This window comes from Capsicum annuum, chromosome 1 (assembly GCF_002878395.1).
Source record: "Capsicum annuum cultivar UCD-10X-F1 chromosome 1, UCD10Xv1.1, whole genome shotgun sequence".
Classification (NCBI taxonomy): domain Eukaryota; kingdom Viridiplantae; phylum Streptophyta; class Magnoliopsida; order Solanales; family Solanaceae; genus Capsicum; species Capsicum annuum.
Window position 1 is genome coordinate 22,500,093 of NC_061111.1, and position 9,412 is coordinate 22,509,504.

Here is a 9,412-nt window from a genome sequence, read left to right on the forward strand (position 1 = left end):
TTGTTATTTATTTATTTATTTATTATTTCTGAAAGTTTCTACTCCCTCCGTTAAAAAAAAAAATGACCTACTTTGGTTTGAACAAAGTTTAAGAAAATAAAGAAGACTTTTGAATCTTGTGGTCTTAAATTAAAGTAGTGTCAAATGTACAAAAATGTCCTTTAATCTTATGGTCTTAAATATGTCATGTGGAAAATTAAAATAAAAGTATTGCCTAAAAAAGAAAGGAATTATTCTTTTTGAAATAAACTAAAAAAAATAGGTCATTCCATTTTAAACGGAGGGAGTATTAAAGTTTTGCATAGAGCTGCAAAAGCTGATATTTCTTTCATATTCAATGTATTGTGGGATGAATGACAACAATACTCTTTTATGAAAATAATATAAGCCACATGAGCTCTTTATTATAGAAAAACAAATAGTCCAGATGGGCTTGATCCAACCTAGGCCTAAAAAATGAACAAAACAAAAACCAAATAAAATCTATCTATAAATTCAAGACAGAGAAATATCTAGAATCCTAAAAGGGGAAAAAGTTAATTCTCCGTCTTCATCTACCATTTCGAAGCTCAAATCGATCGTCTCTTATTTTCTAATGATGGAACTAAGATGGAGAAGGCCAAAATACATTCTCTATATCGAGGCTTTAATCCCAAATCTACACTTTATCAAGTTTGAGGTATTTTCACATAATACATTCAAAATTCTCACAAATATCATGTAAACCAACTCAATAGACTTTTTTGACTCAATAGAGGTAGATGTGATGAGCTCAAGGGTACATTATGAAGTTTCTATTTCTTTTTTATCTATTTTTGTAAGGATTTAAACTCTCTTCCATATTTCTTTATGTGAGCAGCTTAGTTGCAGACCAAAGCGTATAGATAAATTTCTTGATGTATCTATATTGTCATTCCAATGAATTGATATTTAGTTTTCCTATTTTTTGTTGTTTCCCAGCAGAATGAGCATACTAGGAAGCTGATACCATCGCTTGAGATTCAACAAATATAGATATTTTTTTTTCTATCAATCATTTTCCTTTTATGTCTAATCTTTTTTGCTGCTCTTGTACCTCTTATACTGATTTGTCCTTCTTTGTTGTTTTCAGGATGATATTTTCCTACATTCATTATCTTCCAGTAGATTGAGCTTAATCAAAAGCTTATACAACTACTTGATATTCAGGAAAAATAAGTACTTTATCATATCAGTGATTTTACCTCCTAATGTTGCCTCTACTATTGTTCTTGTTATTGCACCTGCTTTGATGATTTGGTGTGTTTTTGTCACTACCAAAAACGAGAGTCATGATGACATTTGTGGTGACGTACTTTGACAAGTAAGCCTATCACCCGAATTGATACAAAAAGAAGAAAAAGACAAAAATATTTTAAGGTAAGGCTTCTTGAACGAAGCTGAACCATATAAATAATCATAACAATGCAGAAATAACTTATTCAAAATATCAATCATATCCAAAATCAGGTATCAATAGTGTAAGAACTACTAATACAATTCAAGAGTCAAATATATTGAAAAAATAATCACAAAAGAATAATATCTGTCTCCAAATACTAATAAAGACATAATTACTATAGAAAGATAGAGGTTAACTTTGAACGTTCCAATCGCTACCTTGGAAATTTCAACAATCGCCCAAGTCAAGCAAGTTGAGACGCACTCGAACTAGGATCTGCACCAAAAGGGCGCAGTAGGCATGGATATGGTCTACTTGTACTCAGTAGGTATCATAAGCCGATCAAGAAAAGTGGTAAATAAAACATGCAAAATATACACGAAGGACACGTCACCTGCAATCAGAAAACGTCCCACAATGGTAGCCAATACCGCTTGCACTAACAGTTCTAATATATCACATACACACCAAGATAGAACAAGAGTATGCGTTATATCACATATAAGTAGAATAAGGGGAAACATGCATATACAAGATCATCAAATATAAGTAAAAGAAGATAAGACAATTACATAGATGGCTAGTCAATACGGCAATACAACACAATATAAACACAATAAAGTAAGTGCAATGTATATGATGATGATGATGCACGAGGTCATCGCACAACCTCCGAGATCGTCGCACAATCCCCGTATACATCTACGGGGCTAAAGTTTCATGATGTAGGACTCATGGGGGTTCGTCAACCTGTATACAATTCACATATCTCATATCTCCTTTCTAGTACATTCCTTGAAAAAGGTTTTATAAGTTATTACAATTTCTCCTCCCCGGTACATCCCTCCAGGAGGGTTTTTAAAAAGGTGTTGCCAATATTACTCAGGTGTTGCCACGGTAGTACCAATGTTTCATGAATGATTATGCTATGAGGATGTAATGCTCCAACCAATCACAATGAGTATTTCCACAACCAACCACATGATATATATCCACAACCAACCACAATGATATATTTTCACAACCATATGAGCTAATATCCACTCATTATTTTCGTTCATCCATGAATTTCCACATGTCTCATATGCCAATAAAGTATGAAAGAGTTAAGCCATAACCTACCTCAAAAGTCGAAATTGGTCTGCTACACTTCGAACCTGCGACTTTACTTTTCATGAACAATCTTGAACTCCACTAAAAATATCAAATATGGAATCTATGCGTCAAAATAAAACCAACGACACTCATATTGGCTACTTTTAGTTTGGGGTCAAAATGGACCCCTGAAATAGGTTTCCGAAAAAAGGACAAAATCAAAACTTTACTTCAAAATCATGTTTCCCATTTTTTTAGGAATCTACAACTGTAAACCCAAATCAAATTGAGTAAAAACGAGGTTCAAATTGAAGAAAAACAATTTTTAAGCTTTACCGGGTAAAAATCTTTGAAATTCGGGTTAAAATCAAGAATCATAGTTGTTTTAAGTGTTAAATTGATGAATAACTTGAAATTATTAGATAAAAATATTATTCAGGTGAAAAGAAGTAATTGTGGTTTAAAATCAAGCCCTAAGATTTTAGAGTTTTGAGAAATTAATTAAGAAATTTTAAAAAAATAGTGAATTCTTACCTTAAATCCGTAATAAAACAAAGAAATAGGTGTTAATCTAGCTTTCTAACCTTTCACAAACTTTAATTTTAAGCTCCCACACTATTTTAGGGTTTAACTCCCAAGACGCAAGATGAAAATGAGCAAAATGGACCAAAAAGAGGTGAAAAATCTGCTATTTATAGCAGATTATTCTGCAATATCAGTTTTTTTGTCGATCGGACTTCGACGGGATGCCCGAAATTCGTTCAAAGTCCGATACATGCAAACAAACTATGTAACCATACTAAATTTGACGTTTTAGACGCGGTGACGATATCAGATTATCAAAAAAAATCGTTTTCACAAAGTTAATCCCCAAAATTCGAAATCATAATTTTCCAAATCAAGGGTCGAAATAAGATTTAAAAGCCGTAAAATCATACCAAACATGCTAACACCCTAAAATCGTCATTCTGGATTTGTTGACGAAGTCGAATTTTTCATCCGAGGTTGTTTTAATCAAATGTGGGTCCCACACCCATATTTTAAAAACTTTCAACTTTTTGATCAATAGGTCGAAATGAGCTCGGGTGCACTTGACCCGAACCAAAGGTCTATCTAACCTAAAATTGATATTTTGGAGCTGTTAACACAATTTGTTCGTCCATCCATCGCACGGATCAAAAGATATCCCCATAAGTCTAAAATAAGACTCTTGGTGCCATAAAAAACCACAATATCTCATAAATGGTACTAAAATGCATCGGAAATAATGCCAATCACCCCCACATCCCAAAAATACCATAATGTAACTACGGGAAGGGGTAAAATAGTTAAATCACATAAAATCACAAATTTCACATATTTTATCAAATTTTTAGGTCTTTACATCATCATCCACTAAAAATCTAGTTCGTCCTCGAACTAAGGCAAAGAAATACCTGAATCAATGAAGAGCTGGGGATAGGAACTACGCATATCACACACAACCTTCCAAGTAGTCTCATCTACAGTTCGATATCGTCACCGAACCTTAACCCCAGAGACAACTCTAGAGTGCAACCGCCTAACATCCCTAGCCAAAATGGAAACCGACTCCTCAATAAAGGACAACCGCTCATCTAACTGAACCGACTCCCAACGAATGACATGAGACTCATCAGGAATATAACGGCGAAGCATAGAAACATGAAAAATGAGATAAACAGCTGATAGATCAGGGGGCAATGCCAACTCATAAGCCACATCACCAACAATCCGGAGAATCTCAAATGGACCAATATACCTGGGGCTAAGCTTTCCCCTCTTCCCAAACCTCATCACACTCTTCATGGGAGAAACTCAAAGGAAAATACGATCACCAACACCAAATCTCAAGGCATGAAGTCTACGATCAGCATAATACTTCTGCCAACTCTAACCTGCTCGAAGTCTATCCTGAATTGTCTGGACTCTGATCAAAGACTCACGAAGCAAGTCTGTACCTCGAGGTCTCACCTATGAAATATCAAACCAACCTACTGGCAAGCGACAATGCCTACCATAAAATGCCTCGAAAGGAGCCATATCAATACTTGAATGGTAGTTATTATTATATGCAGACTCTGCTAAAGCCAAATATTGCTCCCACTGGCCACTAAAGTCTATCACACAAGCGCGGAGCATATCCTCTAAAACCCAAATAGTCCTCTAGGACTGACCGTTAGTCTGGGGTGAAACATCGTGCTAAGATCAACCCAAATACCCAACTCATCCTAAAAAGTCTTCCCAAAAGTGACATGTGAACACAGAACCTTGATCTGAAATAATAGACACCGGCACACCATGCAGATGAACAATCTCACTAATATAGATATGAGCCAACCTCTCAATACTGAACGAGACCTGAACCAAAATAAAATAGGCTGATGTGGTCAATCGATCCGCGATGAACCAAACACTATCAGGACCATGAGGTGTACGAGGCAAACCAGTCATAAAATCCATGGTGATGCGTTCCCACTTTCGCCTGGGAATGGGCAATTTCTGAAGAAATCCACCAGGTCTCATATGCTCAGCCTTCACATGCTGGCAACATAGGCAACGAGCCATAGAATCTGCTATATCTTGCCTCATACCACCCCACCAGTAGTGCTACCTCAAATCACAATATATCTTAGTCACGCTTTGATGGATAGAATATCTGACTCAATGGGCCTCCTTCAAGATCAACCTAATCCAATCACCCATTCTCGGAACACAAACTCGGCCCCCAATCCTAAAAAATCCATCTGAATCAAGTGAGTCTTCCTTAGCCTCCCCACTCAACACCTTATCTCAAATTAACCTCAATCCAATATCGTCAAACTGATAAGCTTAAATCTGCACCATCAAAGAGGATCTAGACTCCACAAATGACAAAACACGCCCAGGTGTCAAAATATCAAGTCTAACCACCTAGTGAGCTATAGCTTGAATCTGTAAGGCCAAGGGCCTCTCTTGGGTCAAAAGATACAGAAAGCTACCCATGCTAGTTGAATTTCGACTCAAGGCATCCGCAACCACATTAGCCTTGCCCGGATGATAGAGAATAGTCAAGTCATAATCCTTAAGAAACTTAACCCAACGACACTGCCTCATATTAGATCTCGCTAGGTGAAGTATTGAAGGCTACGATGATCTGAGAAGATCTCCTAATGGACTCCATAAAAGTAGTACCTAAACAACTTCAAGGTAAACACAACTGTACACAACTCTAAATCATGGGTAGGATAATTTCTCTCACGAGGCTTCAACTAACGAGACGTATAAGAAATCACCTTGCCCTCTTGCATCAATATATCACTTAACCCAACACCTAAAGCATCGTAAAAGATGGTAAAGCCCACACCTTTCCTAGGTAAACTCAAGATAGGAGATGAAGTCAACAAATCCTTGAGCTTTTGAAAGCTTGCCTCACAAGCATTGGACCACCACCACCACCACCACCAACAAACCCAGTATATTCCCACATAGTGGGGTCTAGGAAGGGTAGAATGTACGCAGTCCATACCACTACCTCCGAAGAAGTAGAGAGGTTGTTTTCGATAGACCCCCGGCTCAAGACAAAGGACAATAGACAAAAACATCAAAAACATGAAACATGATAAAAATAACAAAGGTACAACATCAATAAAAATATTGTACATTACCACACAAAGGACACCCCTTCCCCCCAACCCTAAAACTAACAGCCGTACTAAAGCCTTCCTAGCTACTGACTAAGACTCACAAGCATTGGACCACTGAAAATAAATCTTCTTCTGGCTCAACTTGGTCAATGGAGCTGTAATAGAAGAGAAACCCTCAATAAAACACCGATAATAACCTGCCAAGCCAATAAAACTTTGAATCTCGATGGCCAAAATAGGTCTAGCCCAATCACGAAGTGCTGTAACCTTGGCTGGATCAACCAAAATACCTTTCTTAGTCACCATATGACCCAAGAAAGAAATAGGCAGAAATAGGCTCCAACCAAAACTCACACTTAGAGAACTTAATATACAACTTCTCATCCCTCAATCTGTGAAGCACATTCCGCAAATACTCCTTATGCTCAACCTCACTCTTGGAATAAACTAAGATATCATCTATAAATACAATAACAAAGAAGTCAAGATACGATTGAAACACCTAGTTCGTCAACTCTATGAATGCGGCAGGGGCATTGGTCAACCCAAAAGACATGACCAAGAACTCATAATGACCATATGGAGTTCGAAAAGCTGTCTTTGGAATATCCAAAGCTTAAATCCTCAGATGGTGATAATCGAACCTCAAATTTATCTTAAAAAATACTGTAGCATACTGAAGCTGATCAAATAAATCATCAATGCGGGGAAGAGGATACTTATTCTTAACTGTTACCTTATTCAACCACTGATAATCAATACACATCTGCATAGACCCATTCCTTTTCTTCATAAACAAGACAGGATCACCTCAAGGCAAAATACTAGGTCGGATAAATCCTTTATCCTACAACTCCTACAATTGATCCATTAATTCCTTCAACTCTGTTGGGGACATCCTATAAGGAGGAACAAAGATAGGCTTGGTTCCTGGCTCAACATAAATAGAGAAATCAATATCTCGATCTAGAGGCATACTAGCCAAGTCTATAGGGAACACGTCCATAAACTCATGGACAATACAAACAGAATCCAAAGAAGAAGGCAAAACAACACTAGTGTCACGAATATGAGCCAAGTAAGTTCAACATCCACTCTTAATCAATTTATGAGCTTGAACATAAGATATAATCCTCTTAGGACCCAAATGAAGTGTACCCTTCCAAGCTATCCTTGACACACTCGACAAAGCTAAAGTCACAGTCTTAACAAAACAATCTAAGACAACATGATAAGGAGCCAACCAGTACATGCCCAAAAAAATATCAAAATCGACCATGTCTAACACAATCAAGTCTACCAAAGTCTCACGCCCAAAAAAATTCACAACACAAGATTGGTGCACACGATCCACCACTAAAGAATTACCTATCGGGGTAGATACATGAATAGGCATGGGAAGAGGCTCACTAACAAAATCAAACCCGAAGCAAAATACACATACATATAGGAGAAAGTTGATCCAGGATCAAATAATACAGATGCAGGTCTAAAAAAATGGGGATGATACCGATAATCACAGCATTAGAAGCCTCGGCATTAGGTCTGGCTGGTATAGCATAACACTGATCACGACCACCAATTGCCTGGGTGGCCCTAAAACCACCACCACAGGCTCTACCATCTTTACCTCTCGCACCTATGGTAGAGCCCCTACCTCTCACAGCTGAAATAGAAGTAACCCGATCACCCAATGGGGACAGTCCCTGAGTACATGGCTAATCTTATCACACATACAACAACCTCTACGACTAGCCTCAACTGGGACCAAATGACCACCCTAAACTGCTGAACTAGAAGATTCATCACTTGAACTCTGTAAAGCCACCACTGGCCTATGATGGTATCCATGAGAACCTTTAAAATCTCCGCCTCGAGAGGTATGACTCCTGAACTCACCAAAACATTGCGCCTTTCTATTTCCTTCCTGAGATGCACTAAGAATACTCTATATCATCTTAGCATAATCCACTATACTCTGGAAAGAAACCCCAAACACAACCATTAGAGATGTAGCCAACTTAAAGGAGACATCCAAACCATTCACAAACTTTTGAATCTTTTCAGACTCGGTAAATGTTATCGTAGGAATATCTAGATAGGATATAAAAGCGTGTCTCATAATTAGCAACTGTCATGGAGCCTTGCTCCAAACGATCAAACTCATCCCGTATTCGATCACTCAGACTGTAAGGCATGAATCTCTCCAGAAAGGCATCAACAAACTGATCCCATGACAACTTGAGAGCATCAACAGGCCTACAATCGACAAATAATCTCCACTAATCTCTCGCAGCATCTCTCAACTGATAGTAGTATAAGCCATACCATTCGCACAGAAAGAGTGAAACACAACTCAGAACACAAGGTATGAAAGAACTTCTCACAATAAAGAATAAAATGAGAAAAGTTTCCTAAATACGTCTTATAGCTTCTCAAAGATAGATACGAACATCTACGTACCGATCTGCGAGACTCTATTAGACATCCTGTTCTTACACTGCTGAGACCAATGAAGCCTGGTTTCTCTGATACCATTTTATCACGATCCAAAAATGAGGGTCATAATTGCACTTGTCGCGGCGCACCTTGACAAGTAAGCCTATCACTCAAACTGATACAAAAAGAGGAGAAGACAGAAATATCTTAAGGTAAGACTTCTAGAAAGAAGCCAAATCATATAAGTAATCATAACAATGCAGAAAGAACTTATTCAAAATACCAATCATGCCGAAAATTAGGTGTCAATAGTGTAAGAACTACTAATACAATTCAAGAGTCAAATACATCGAAAAAATAACTACAAAGGAATAATATCTATTTTTGAATACTAAAAAAGACAACTACTATAGAAAGATAGAGGTGAACTTCGTACGCATGAATGCCCAACAGCTACCTTGGAAGCTCCAACAATCGCTCGAATCAAGCAAGTCGAGGCATACTCGAGCTTGGACCTACACCGAAAGGGCGCAGTAGGCATGAGTATAGTCCACTTGTACTTAGTAAGTATCATGGCCGACCAAGCAAAGTAGTAAATAAAGTATACAAAATATACACTAAGGCATGTCACCTGAAATCAGAAAATATCCCATAATGGTAGCCCACACTGCTTGCACTAACAGTTCTAATATATCACATACACACCAAGATAGAATAAGAGTATGCATTATATACCATATAAGTAGAATAAGGGGGAACATGTATATACAAGATCATCAAATATAAGTAAAAGAAGATAAGACAATTATATAGA

General features: G+C 37.5%; 1 long non-coding RNA gene across 1 annotated transcript; it reads left to right on the forward strand.

Annotated features, from left to right (window-relative positions):
• Positions 1 to 421: 421 nt before the first annotated feature.
• On the forward strand, positions 422 to 1,274 carry LOC124886546. The gene is made up of 2 exons (XR_007043886.1): positions 422 to 679; positions 961 to 1,274. It is a non-coding gene; the product is annotated as an uncharacterized LOC124886546 (long non-coding RNA).
• Positions 1,275 to 9,412: the final 8,138 nt, after the last annotated feature.